Source organism: Paramisgurnus dabryanus, chromosome 1 (genome assembly GCF_030506205.2).
Source record: "Paramisgurnus dabryanus chromosome 1, PD_genome_1.1, whole genome shotgun sequence".
NCBI classification, from domain to species: domain Eukaryota; kingdom Metazoa; phylum Chordata; class Actinopteri; order Cypriniformes; family Cobitidae; genus Paramisgurnus; species Paramisgurnus dabryanus.
In genome coordinates, this window is record NC_133337.1 from 9,094,917 (window position 1) to 9,107,968 (window position 13,052).

At 40.8% G+C, this 13,052-nt stretch overlaps 1 protein-coding gene across 6 annotated transcripts in view; it reads left to right on the plus strand.

Moving 5' to 3' along the window:
* The window catches only part of foxp2 (forkhead box P2), a 107,445-nt gene that overhangs the window by 49,693 nt on the left and 44,700 nt on the right, over positions 1-13,052 (plus strand). The gene's annotated exons all lie outside the window — the stretch shown is intronic.

Sequence of the window (13,052 nt, forward strand, 5' to 3'; positions counted from 1 at the left end):
GTTTTGGAGTGTTTGACATCTTTTGGAGATGTGTTGGTGTTTGTGTGCAGGGGTGTGAAACACAGAGCCAGCTTTCCTCGGGTGCGAGTAGATGGTGAAGTTTGTATCTTTAGCAGCCACTAGAGGGCGACGTCATTTGACATGTATGGGCATCCTCTTTTTCTCAAAAAACCTTTCTACCAGCTCGACTCAGTCATGTGTGACCAATATGTTTTTATTTTTTTTTATTTTTTTTTGTTGACAAAAATATAGTACAAACTGGATAAGTGTACATAGGTGGTGTGTCATTTTCAGGTGGTTGTTTGGTTTTAGTGGGACTTTGAGAACAACAGAAATCCTGTATTCAGTGAGTGATGGGTTTGACAGCGGTATCAGAGGTCATGCCGAGCTCAGAGACGGTCTGCGGGCGATGTGAAATGTGTGTTCACTTATGAGTTTGTCATTGCGCTTTTGTACATGCCTGTGATTTTTATTATTATTGGACATTCAAGTATTTGTCTTATTTTAGGTTAAACTTTAGTCTGAACACTTGCCATGTGAATGTTCACACAATCCTGTTTTCAAATTTAAACTACTAAAATTTACAAATTGTAATGGCAAAATATTTTGTATACGCATTTAGTTTCAATTGTAAATTGTATTTTATTGTAATATTTTGCCCACTTTTTTGTCTTTTGCAGTTGTCTGGTCTTCTTTACAAATGTAGAAATCGAGTGTTTGCGTGTATACGTTGTGTGTGTATATATTGTGGTGAACGCAGCCCATGGGTGTATGGGTTAGAGTGGATTGGTGTAGTAGGGTGAACTGTGTCCTGTGGCTCTTTTGTGGGCTCCTGTGAACACCCATGCCCCCCCGGTCATCCTCTCCAGCTGGTGATTACAACAGCACCCCCATCTCACGGCCTCACCCCCTATTCATCATCACAGTGCCCGTCTCTCTTTCTCTCTCTCTCACACACACACACGTGTCTGATTGGGGTCAACCCCCCCGCTTTCTTATTACTGACTTGTGTTTTAATGTGCGCACACTTTATTTGTGCGAGTGCAAGATGAATGTTTTTCTCTCAACTACACTTTAGTTTTTGGTAAATCTTAAAATAATAATTATATATATTATACAAAATAGATTTTTTTAATTTATCAATGTTTCTTATTTTTATTATTATTCAATATTTATTATTTTGCAATTTGCATACTTTTACATACCTTTCAAAAATATGTTTGTTTAAATATGCATTTATTAATAATTTATTTATCTCTTATTATCATTCCTGTACAAGTGCATGATAGATTTCGTGTTACAGTAGATAGTCAGTACTTTCAGTGAAAAGAAAAGCCGTGTAAGCAGAGGAGTGTTAGAGATAAGTGCCATAGAGATGGAGAAGAGAGAGACAGACAGACACATTGAAATGAGTGGACCAGCTAACAGGACTCTAGAGGCTTTTTAAAGAGTCCAGGTGCTGTAAACTTCACACACTTTCTGTACGATTCTCTTTCACACGCTACACTCACACAAATCCTGCACATCCATATAATGGCCGGCTGAATCGAATTGCACTGTGTGTTAGATGTGTTTAAGATGATTAAATAGTTCAAAATGCAATTATATTTCAAAATGCCCCGGTGCCAAAAGTACAATGACAAGTCATAAGTGTGACAATCTGGCCTTCCTGATTTTCTAAATCATGAAATCGATCTTTTAAGCAGAACAATTTAGGGGGCTGTTTTGACTTATTTCTTAATAGTATACTGGAAGTAACAGCAATGAATATCTAATGTACACATAGCATAGGAAAGCACTGTTATTTCTGGATGTTTCTGATAGGAAAAGAGAAAACTGCCATTCAACAACTTTATTGATTTTAGGCCATTGTTAAATTAGCTTTTAATGTTGTTATATTTATTATGGTGTCTCTATACAAGGAGACTTGCATTGATCTTTAGATAATGTGATGTAGGCTGACTGTAGATGATTTAATAATGTGGTGTTTTTGAAGGATTTATTGTGTAGTTGGTTTATAATCGAGCTCTGCTCTTGGACTTCCTGTCTGAAAAGGAAGTCTTTGGTTCTGGAGTGCGTTAGAGCGAAAGCTCAGCTGTTCTGTTTGATTTATTACAGCAACTTTTATAGTGCACCATCCAACAATTTCAGTTCCTCACTAAATTTAACGTGACAGTTCACACAAAATTTGATTTATTAATTATGTCAAAATTTATTTTATTTTTTTAATATCCAGTTTTTAATATTGCAAAGCCATGTGACTTTTTAGTTATGTTTTTTCTTCAAAGCACATTTTTTATATTATGAAAATAAATGGAGACCAGGAACAGCAGTGGTCACTTTGACTTTCACCCAAGATACACTGTTAAAATGTTGTGTGAACCGTTCCTCCACCCGATTATCTTCTTAATATCCATGGCATGTCAGAGCATTCCGTGTTTTTATTGGCTGTAGTAACGTTTTCCGACATCTCGCTGTATATTATTCCCAAATCGGCTCAGTTCAGGCTCTGCTTATTTGCGAAACTTGCATATGGATTTATGAATGTCATGTCCAAATGCAAAGGACACCGTTCATTTATGTGTCCCTGCAGCGATTGTTACAGGAAGCCTTGTGTAAGTCACTGGCCCGGTGTAAAAATGACAGCAATTAACCCGACATTTTAGCTTGAGGAGAATTTAAGATGAGAAGCCTGACAGGCAATGTCAGCCATATTTCCCCCCTCTTTACTGCGTGTATGAGCAAATGAAATTGGAGGTAGTATCTCAGCTAAAGGGGCCATTTGGGGAGAAGGGGATGCCCGAGGAGCACGAATAATCTAAATATGATTCATGACATTTATGTTTATCAAACTCATTCTTATCTTTTCACCCATTTTTTGCACATATAAAATAAAACTCCAGAAAGGTGCGATAAACATAAGCATAGAAGAGAAAAACTATGCCTGTTAATTGATATTCAATGAGTCTTCTTCTATCATCACCCCACAAACACGTTAGCACAGTGCGTTCAGAAGAGAGGGCGGGAGGACGGGGGTCTCTAAGGGTCCATTGACTGTCATTCAGAAGAGGAAGGTAACAAAGTAATGCGAAGACTCCACACAAACAACGCGTCTCGCTTCCGTCTCCCCCCCTCGCCGCCGTCCACCGGGAGCTGCGAGCGCAACATTTTCAAGCAGGGTGATGACGGCTGTGGCCGCTCATCAGCCAAATAAAAGCCCCTCTGATGCAAATGGCGCTTTGCCCTTGAGCATAATTTAAAGCAGTAATCACCCCTGGAGTCTCCACCGCGCAGATAGGGAAAGCGAGGTGACTGTCTCATTTACACTCAAGCACAAAGAACCTCATTAGCTTTATCACACCGGCCCGACACTCCTCCACTACAGTGTGTAAATAACACACCCGTGCATCGCCCACTTTTACACCACATTGCATAAAGCTCTCGGAAAATCACTATCGTCGAGAGAAAAAAAACACTAACTCTATCGTAAGCAAAGCACGGGGCGGTTTTATCCAATATATTTTACGGTTAACATTTTGCTATCGGGTAGCTTGGACGCGTCTTGTGATGACATGGCAAGATACCGGGACTCTCGGCTTGAGTCTCCAGACAACAGTGAGCATTATTTTGTTATCGCCTCGCGACCACACTGAGCTCAGATCAGGCGGTGGTCATCTGTGTTTAGGCCTCATGCCATGTAGCTGAATGAAATTTACAGTGTAGTAACTCCATTTCCCGATGGCCTCTCCAGAGACCGACAAAATGTCAAGCTATGGCTTTGAAAGAGAGATCGAGCGAGGGACAAGACAGGGTGGGTGGATAGAAAAAGAGAGAGAATCAAGAGTGAAATCTGTCGGAAACAAACACTCGTTTCCATTTTTTATGCCTGGGTGGATTAGTACCTTTGGGGGACTCACCCTCAGCTTTAGATTTTGTATATATATAAAATTCACCTTTATTTATGATTTATGTTATTTATTTGACTCTACTTTCTTGTGTAAGAGGATAAGAAACAATGGGTCACCATGGCTCCTCCACGCCACAGCTCTGACTACCTGCTTTTGTTTGGCAATTACATTTAACCTCTCTGTGTAAATAAAACTTCAGTAGTCATTCGGTAAAAATCAATGACCGCTTCACTCCTCTCATTTCCTGCAGTTTTGTTGTTTCCTAACTGCCCTTTTAGACAAAATGAATGGCGCTGAAATCTATAAACGTCTTTTAAGGTGGAATCCATTGCAGATATATACTCTGGATTACACCATCCAACTATACTGCAGGTGTTTATGGGTAACGTAGTCCATCGCCCAAACCCCATATCGAATACCGAATGAAACGTTTCGGTTAAAGCAGGTGATTCAGAAAACAGGACTAAGCTGTAAAACACGATGGCTGAAAGCGGAGCGTTCTGAACTTCATACTTTCGGTCTCTGACAGCCTGTGACACCACAAACCATTTAACAGAGCTTAAAAAGCTCATATATGCAGATGCCCAGGATCTTAAGCTGACAACCAAGAGGCAGGATTTACTAGAAGGCAGCTTTGGAGCCTTGTGAATTTAACAAGCATGTCTAGTATTACAGTTTCTCTCCGGTTTATCCATGAATAGTAACAAATCAACCCGTGAAACGCCTGCCTGGGGATGTTTGTATGTAAAGGTTTTCTAGGACAAATATTAAAATGATGTAAATCTGGTTAAGGAGTTTGAGGTCTACGATTGCCAGAGCTGATCTCTCTCTCTCTCTCACTGTTTACTATGCACAGTGTAGTCAGGTGTTGCTTTCCCACTTGAATATTTGAATTTTATAATGCAGGGGGAGAGAGAGCGAAAGAGAGAGATCATACGAGTATACGTCTGGCCTGCTCATAGCTCACTGCCCCCAGACACTGAATACATATGTAAGAGACCCTCAGCTCGCGGCTCTTCGGGGCTTTTCAACAAATGCTGTAAATAAGCCCGTCCTCAGCTCGCAAATACACAAGAGGCTTTTCAAACACACGCACGTGTCACTTAGCCTCTGCTTTCAGTCTCTGTGGGTGATATTTCTGGGGGCTCGGATGTAGGATGAATGTTATATCCCCTTTCTCCGTCGCTGTCATTTTGGCCTAAAGTCTTCATCAGTAGCCAGAGAACAGCTGAGAGAAAACATGCCTTGTATACCACTCTCTTAACACATACTGCGTGTGAGTGAACATGGCGATAAGAAACGCTGTCTTCGTATGCAAAACATGAATTAATGTTGTGTGCGTGGTTCCATGGTTGATTTGACGCTAAGCTGATATTGCTTTCACGCTTAAATCCTCCAATGCAACTCCATTTCAATTGAAATGCGATTGTTATTGCTTGAGGTATTTACCAGAAGTTATTTGATGCATGAATTAGCCCGCTAGGTATTTCCTCAGCTGTGTGGAGACGCCGCGTTTCCACACCGTTTGGCTGCAGTTGTCTTTGCGAAATCTGTGAAGATTAGAGCAGGAGCCGTAAGAGGGAGGCCATGCGTAACAGCCATTTCACCACGGTTAGGGAGCGTAGTTAAGCACTGTGCGATTATAAACTTTTGGAAAGATTAGAGGTCTTCACTTAGATCCGAAAACCAGAGGTCCGACCCAAGGCCCGCGCAAGTTCGGCTTGGGACACGTGTCGGGTATTATATTAGCGGCATCGGGTCTCGGGTGATTTAACCTGAACTAACTTGCGTGTGTGCATCAAGTCCTTTTCCAACCCCTACTTTGTTTGCCAAGAGAGCTTGCTACATTGGGTCCAGTCACGATAAAAAATTGCCACTGGGTCAGGGTCTCATTTTTTCGGGTTTGTCTCGGGTCGCGTCTTTCTTTTCAAACATTTTTTTACCACATTTCTTGTACAAAAACTATATATTATATTAATGTGATGCATTGCATACTCTTTACATAATTGGTTTATCGAAGGAAAAATAACAGTGGTTGTTTTTGTTATTGTATTCATGTAGCCCCAATAAATAAAAATGTTTTCAGTCTTTGGTTTGGTTTTAAACCAATGTGATTGTCAGAAAGGTTATATAGGAAATGCTGATGCTTTAGGGACGTTGATCAAAGCATAGGAAGAAAAAAGCATTGAGATGGAGAGGAAAGTGGGGGTTTGCTCATGGTCAGATTAAGTGAACGACATTGTGATGAATTTTCTTGTTAGGAGAAATTACATCCAGCAAGTTAGGCTCCCTAGCATGAAATTGAAAAAGAAGCATTTCTTCAGAATTTCCATTCTTGATTCAATGAAAGATGTAGATTAGCTGTTTGCGGCCTGGTGAGGTATAGAGCTCCAGAAGTATGACTTTGTTCACGCTTTGTTCGTCCCGTAAAGGCGCACGGGCCCGTTGCAGGGTTTGTTTACAGAACTGAGAGTAGTCACACAGTCAGTTCGCCTGATTACAGCGGTGATACATGGGATACCAATACACGGAGTGGACGTGTTTGAGTGAACACATATGTTTATCTCTGCGATTATACGCGCTTGGGCATGGCCCGCGTTGAATGCATCTTAATCGCTCTGTGTCTCCCAGTATGCGTGTCTCACGTCTCTCTTTCTCCGTAACAATCCATAGCTCTTTGTAATCAGTCTGAAACCCTTATGGAGCGTATCTGTCTCTCTTTCACTGTCTCTCTCTCTCTCATGCTAAAACCTTGACTGATAGCCGCCGCATGTCGGGAGGGAAGATAACTCTACCCCAGCCCCGCTCTCTCAAAAGGTCAGGCACGCGCTGTAATTGGAATATTCACAAGACAAACGCCGCAGATCGCTGGCACACACAGCCGGGAGGGCCCGGGGCCCCAGTGCTCCATCAAGGGAGAGGATTGACTGAGATGCATTGGCCCTCCACCAGCTAGATGTAATGCTATTAACTCCGCTGATCTGAGGAGCGGCCCGATGCTCATTGAGATGAGCTGGGGAGATCCATCAACCGGGCACAGTGAAAAGACTGAAAACAATAGTTTGTCTTTACATGGAGTGGCTCTGGCACTTGTAGTCGCTTTTTCTTATTGGAGCCGATTTGGGCTTCCACCCCCCGTAGAGCTCAGCATACTTTCCTTTGGTCGAGCTATGCGGGCAGAAACCGCATATTGTACCACAACTGGCCGACCGAGGTTAACTGCACCATAATCAGAGGTGTTAGATATACCTCAATGGTCACTTGGGGATCAATCGACATTGTGGGTAACTGAATAAGAGCTCAGCTTGTGCCACACACATACATTCAGACCTATACTATTGACTTTGTCTGCCGGCTATGTGGCAAGCACACACATTTAACTAGAGACTGATCTAAATAAACACTTTGATTTGTAGATTTCAGTTGTTCTTATATATTTGTTTATTGCCAATATACAGTCTTAGGCCTCCACCAGCTTTGTTTTAGCAAAGTTGACCATCCATATTAATTGTTTCACTCTCTTTATTAAGATACAAACAGAAAATGCAGGACATATGTACAGAACATGTGAAAAGTTTTTAAAGTAAAAGTCAAAATTTTGTTTGACCTTACTTTGTGGCACAATTTGAATTCTTTTGAGAGTTTAGACATTAGGATTTCTTTCATTTAGGTTAAAGACATCCTGCAGGTTCCAGTATAAGAGATTACACTAAATACTTGATACGTTAGCTTATAATTGTATTTTTTTAATACTGCATATACATTTTCATGTATTTTGTGGAGGTATTCTAATAAAAAGAAATAATTATACATGAACAACAAATCTAATGATGGTAATGACTTTCTTACTTAGCATTTTTGTTTTGTTTTTAGTACAAATATCAAAAAATTCTTAAATCAAGATGCATTTTCCTAATAAGCAAAATGACCTTAGAAAATAAGTCTAGTTTTAGACAAAAAAAATTATTTAAGTGACTTTGTGATTAAAACAAGCAAAAAAAATCTGCTAATTGTGTAAGATAAAAAATCTTTAAATAAGTTTACTTTTTTTATAACACTTATTTCAAGAAAAATTCAAGAATTGTTTTCTAACCACATTGGCAGATTGTATTAAAATCTAGACTTGTTTTCTTAGGTCATTTTGCTCCTCAAGAAAATACATCTTGATTTAAAAATGTTTACATACTGAAAAAAAGAGAAAAATATTATGTTAGAAAGCCATTTTTTGCAGTGTTTGCTCTGTAATGCAAATAAAAAATAAAAAATGTTTAATATTTATATTATTATTTTTTAACCCTGGAGAACCCACTGGGTCAAATTTGGCCAATGTTAATTGCTGCTATCCAAAATATTCTTGGGTGCTCCAGGGTTAAATATTTATATACATTCTCGTCTTAATAGGAACTACTAAACTACAAAATCATACCTTTCCAAACCATGACTTCGTGGTTAACAGATGTGATGTGAAACTAAGGCCTTTTGACATTTCTCAAAACCATTAGTCCGTTTATCACTATTTTCCGTCCATTTTCTACCATCCTATTGATATAAAGCTCCAAAAGGACCTTTAAAAATGAGCTAATAGACACCATAAGCACACCTGCATAACGTTAATGTTCAACCACCTGCACGAGATCCTTACAGTTTGTTTACCGCCCAGTCGCATTCGAGCGTGGTGCTGTTGAAAGTGTGCACAAATGCTTTTTGTGGACATGGCTAAAAGATGGCCATTCCTCTCTTCTTCTATTCTTGGCTTTTAGCTCGCGACTTTGCTTACTGAGTACTTGACAGCAAACACCTCCAAAAGAACGAGTTCATTCGCACCGCCAAAAGCTTTTGCTTTCTCTGTTCCGCTCTTTTCCTCCTTCGCTACGTAAATGAAGCACAGCTCGCTTTCTCTCGCCCTTCAATGCAACATTAATAAAGAGGCATTCGTCCGACCGCGTGGCGCTCGCTGGCGTGGAACTGTGAAAAAGCCATGGATCATAATCACTTGAAAAAAGGAAGCGGTGCAGATCTGGCGCACGCTAGGAAGTGGGCATTCTCCAATCCCCCTTTTTTAACAGTTCTCCCTTCATCCATTCATCGACCTGCACACACTAGCACGTGTTGACGTTGTAGGTGAATAACGGTTTTCTTTCCTTTCCGCCGGCTCTTGGCCACATCTCGGTGTGGAGGCAGATAAAAAGCAAGTGGAGTCGCCTTATCTAAACCTAGATGATGTACAGCAGTTGAAAGCGAGAGCTTAACTAAAGCTGGTCGGTGAGGGTAGATCGAAGTGAGATGTGTACAAACAAGAGAGAGAGAGAGGATAGATCTGTGATGCGTCTTTATAACATTGAAGCATCTTTAAAATGAATGAGATGAATGTTAAGTTTACTTGGTCGTGTAGGTTGCTGCAAGTTATTGTTAGCATGCCGCTAAATTGTTTTGTAAAAGTTGAAGTATATTACAATTAAGTTTCACTGTTAAGCAATAGTAATAGCAATGCTTTCTTTAGCACCACTGATAAGCAGCAGCAGTTTAAGATTGTTTGAACACACGTCTTTCTCATTTCTATGGGATACAGATGTTGTTTTGAGTACAGGGCCTCTACAGTCAGTGTTATTCCCTCCACAGGTTGCTGGCAGTACTGTAAACTATTATACGTGCCCCAGTGCAAAACTGCGGTGCGGATTTGCAAGAACCATCCATAACAACGTCTGCAGGAGGCTGAAAGTGCATGAATGTTTGTGGTTGCAGTGACCGATGGAAGCCGACTCTGTTTGGCCTGTTATTTCTGGCACCGTTTCCCAAAGTGAGAACTTGCATTTCTATCCACACACACACGTACAGTACAGACAAAAACGCACACATCAGTGTTGTCTGCGCATACACACGCACCCCAACAGATTCTTGTTTTGTCTCTTTGCTCTTGAAAAAATAAGTGTGAGGTTACACAACGAAGTAGATCTTTCTGTCCCCGCCACCCCTCTCCGTAAATGCCCGGCTAGAAATGAGCGAATTCATCTGGAATTCACAAGGGAGGGCTGAGCGATGGCTTCATGTTTACAGTGGCAGAAAGTTAATATAAATTTTCATCAGAAGGGGAAGTTTACACATACGATTCTATTTGTCCTTCATTATTAGCACCTGAGACTGGGCTGGGGAGGCATAATTGTCTACAGACACAGGCCAAATAGATGCAAGGGAAAGGCAAATAAGCACACCCCAAAATAATTTTATGGTTGTGTGTTACAATCCCTCTCAATGGGATTCTTAATCTAGAAAATCAATAAACAAGAGCAGAGCGAGGGGCACGGAGGGCGTACGAAAGATTGAGAGGGAAAAGGTGGAAAAAGAATGAAAGGCGTAGCGAAAGAAAAGAGAGAGAGAGCGTAGCTCACAGAAGCCCATTGTTCTGCTGGTTAGCTCGCGTTCGGCCCTGCAGCTGAGAAACGTCTCCACGGACCGACCCGTGAGCTCCGCACAACCCTGATTTATTGAGTCATACATGAAAACGCTCATTATTCCCACATCCTTTTCTCTTGTCTAAGGAATATCGTGTTTGGTTGAGGGAAAACACTGTGTGTCTGACTCCACAATAACTGAGTCTCTCTCCTTCTCATGTTTTATTTGTCCACTGTTGAAAACACATGGCTCATACCGGACATGTTGTGCCTCCTCTTTCACAAACCTTGTAACTCCACGTCATTTTATTGGTGACATGCACACCTGCTCTATAGACAGTCAACAACGCATTTCATATGTAAACTATTCTTCTTATGCTATATTTTTTTTGATCTCTCTTGATATTTCACTACATTTACACATATTTATATATAAAGTGAGCAATGCACAATGAAACAATTTCTATCTTTACTTATCATGTAAAATCCTTTTCCACTGTCTCTGGACCACTTGAATTAAAGAGCACCTAATGTCTAATTCACAATTTAACATTTCCTTTGGCGTGTAAGTGTGTATTAGTACATGTTAACGATATGCAAAAGGTACAAACCCAAAGTAAACAAGGGCGTGAGTTATCAGCTCCAACGTAAATCTTTTTTCTTGGACTACAACAAACACACGGATTGTAGGCAACAGTTTACTTCCTGGGATTGATGATGGAGACAAGACCCACATTACATAATTCCTCCCCCTTTGGACTCATAGCCTGTAAGTTAACTCCTGTTAGCATTGTATTGTGACCGAATCTTTCAAACATGGTAAGGAGCGTAACATTTCCTGCTGACTTCAGAGGTATTCAGGCCAATCACAACGTACAGATTAGCTGGCCAATCAGGGACACAGCGATTTTCAAATCGATAAGTTTTGTACAAAATCAGTGCGTCTCAGGAACAAAGTGAAATCTGGAGCTACAAAAATGTTCGGTATGTAAAAAATAGCAAATAAGTGGCATTTTAATTTGATGCATTTTATTATTATACTACAATTTTTCCTGTTTTAAACTAATTCTAATATCACCGTTTGCCTTTCTAGATACAGATTTGACCTCAGCGTTCAGTGCTCAGTAAAGCAAAAGCTACCTCGGTTTTGTGTGCCGCAACAAGGCCACCCTGCTTCTCTGATAAGCCCGATTCACTGGCGACTGGTGCGCAAACACGTATCACAGCTATGGATGACCTTTGATAAAAGGCGGCTGTTCTGCTCTTGTGTCACTCAACCTTCTCACAACAGAGGTTGGGCCACTTTTCACACACTGACCTGCTGCCGTTGTGTTCAAACGGACCTTTAACGTCATTCAGCTGTCATTCATACTGACATCGGCGCGGCAAAACCGCCAGGCCGTTATGTCCTCAACGCACGTCTTGTTTATGAAATTTGTGCCTGAAGCGACGCTTTCTATTCATGAGTGGCTTGGACCCTCATCAGACCTCTGTGTCCTAAACACACTTACATAACAGATATGGTGTCAATATTTTGCAGTGGAAAGTGGGGCCCTATCTTTGCACAGGACTCGCAGACCACCGGCCAATCAGCTCTGTTTGTTTGTTCAGCTTAAACTGTTTGTCCTTTGTTTTTGGTGGCAGCCGACTCCTGTCGGCTTGATAAGGGTTGTGCTCTCTCTGTCTATCTCTCTATCTATGTCTTGTCGTGCTTGTTTTCCATAGTCTGAGGGTTGCCATGTCCTCCTCGACCCAGAGATTTCCTAATAAACACAGCCATGTGCTGCACAACACTTCCACAGGAAGTTAATGACACGTGGCAATGTAATACAAAAATCTACAAGTTAATTTAGCAGTTATTAATACAAATACACACTTTTATTCAAAGCATTTAAATTATACTTTTTCAACCAGTTGAATCAAACACAACAAATTTTTTGAACTGCTTTTTGCCTGGAAGTAGACGGTTTCGGACGCAGCCTGTGTTTGTATTAACGTCTTAAGCTTTGGCTAGTTGCTAACATATTTCATGCTTTGAAGCATTGGGAATATTCATACAATGGTGCTTTGTGTTTTATTCCCTAATATATCTATATTACAGTAAGTCTAAACACAGACAGCACGGTGTAGGGCTGGGAGAGCTGACATATGTTTCTTTCGTCTATCAGTTACACTCACGGCTGTTAACTCCTGTATAAACATTGGCGTCTCATTCTCCGTTTGGTATAATAGTGACATGTATCACGTTTCCTATCTGAAACCAATTACGCCTGATCCGATTGGGCCGAATCTTATTTTCATAAGGATTCATTCGGCTCTCACAGTCCTGTGTTTGTGTGTGTGTGTCTTCCGAGCACACATCATCGTACAAGGATGCTCACGTTTGTTTCTTTTTTGCCTCCTGGTCCTTAGAGATAGATATCAACATCAAATATGTTCCTGAGTGCCTTGTTATTTACGCTCCAGTCTGGGTTCTTGTTGAGCTCCTGGCTCTGAGGAATGCGATGCATTGTGCTGTTTAGATATTGTGTGCATTAATGAATGGGCACCTGCATTTTTTCTGCACAGCAACAAAACTTACAGGATGAAGAAAAGCTAAGCAAAACACACAGAATAGGACGGTTGCTGCTTTTCTTAGCCGTCCCACAAAACTTGGATGGGAGCTTTCTCCTTGTTGTAGAAAAGCACCTAATATACCTTTGTGTTTCTTTCTGGGTATTTTTTCCACAGGGTTGATATCAATAACTTAGTAGTG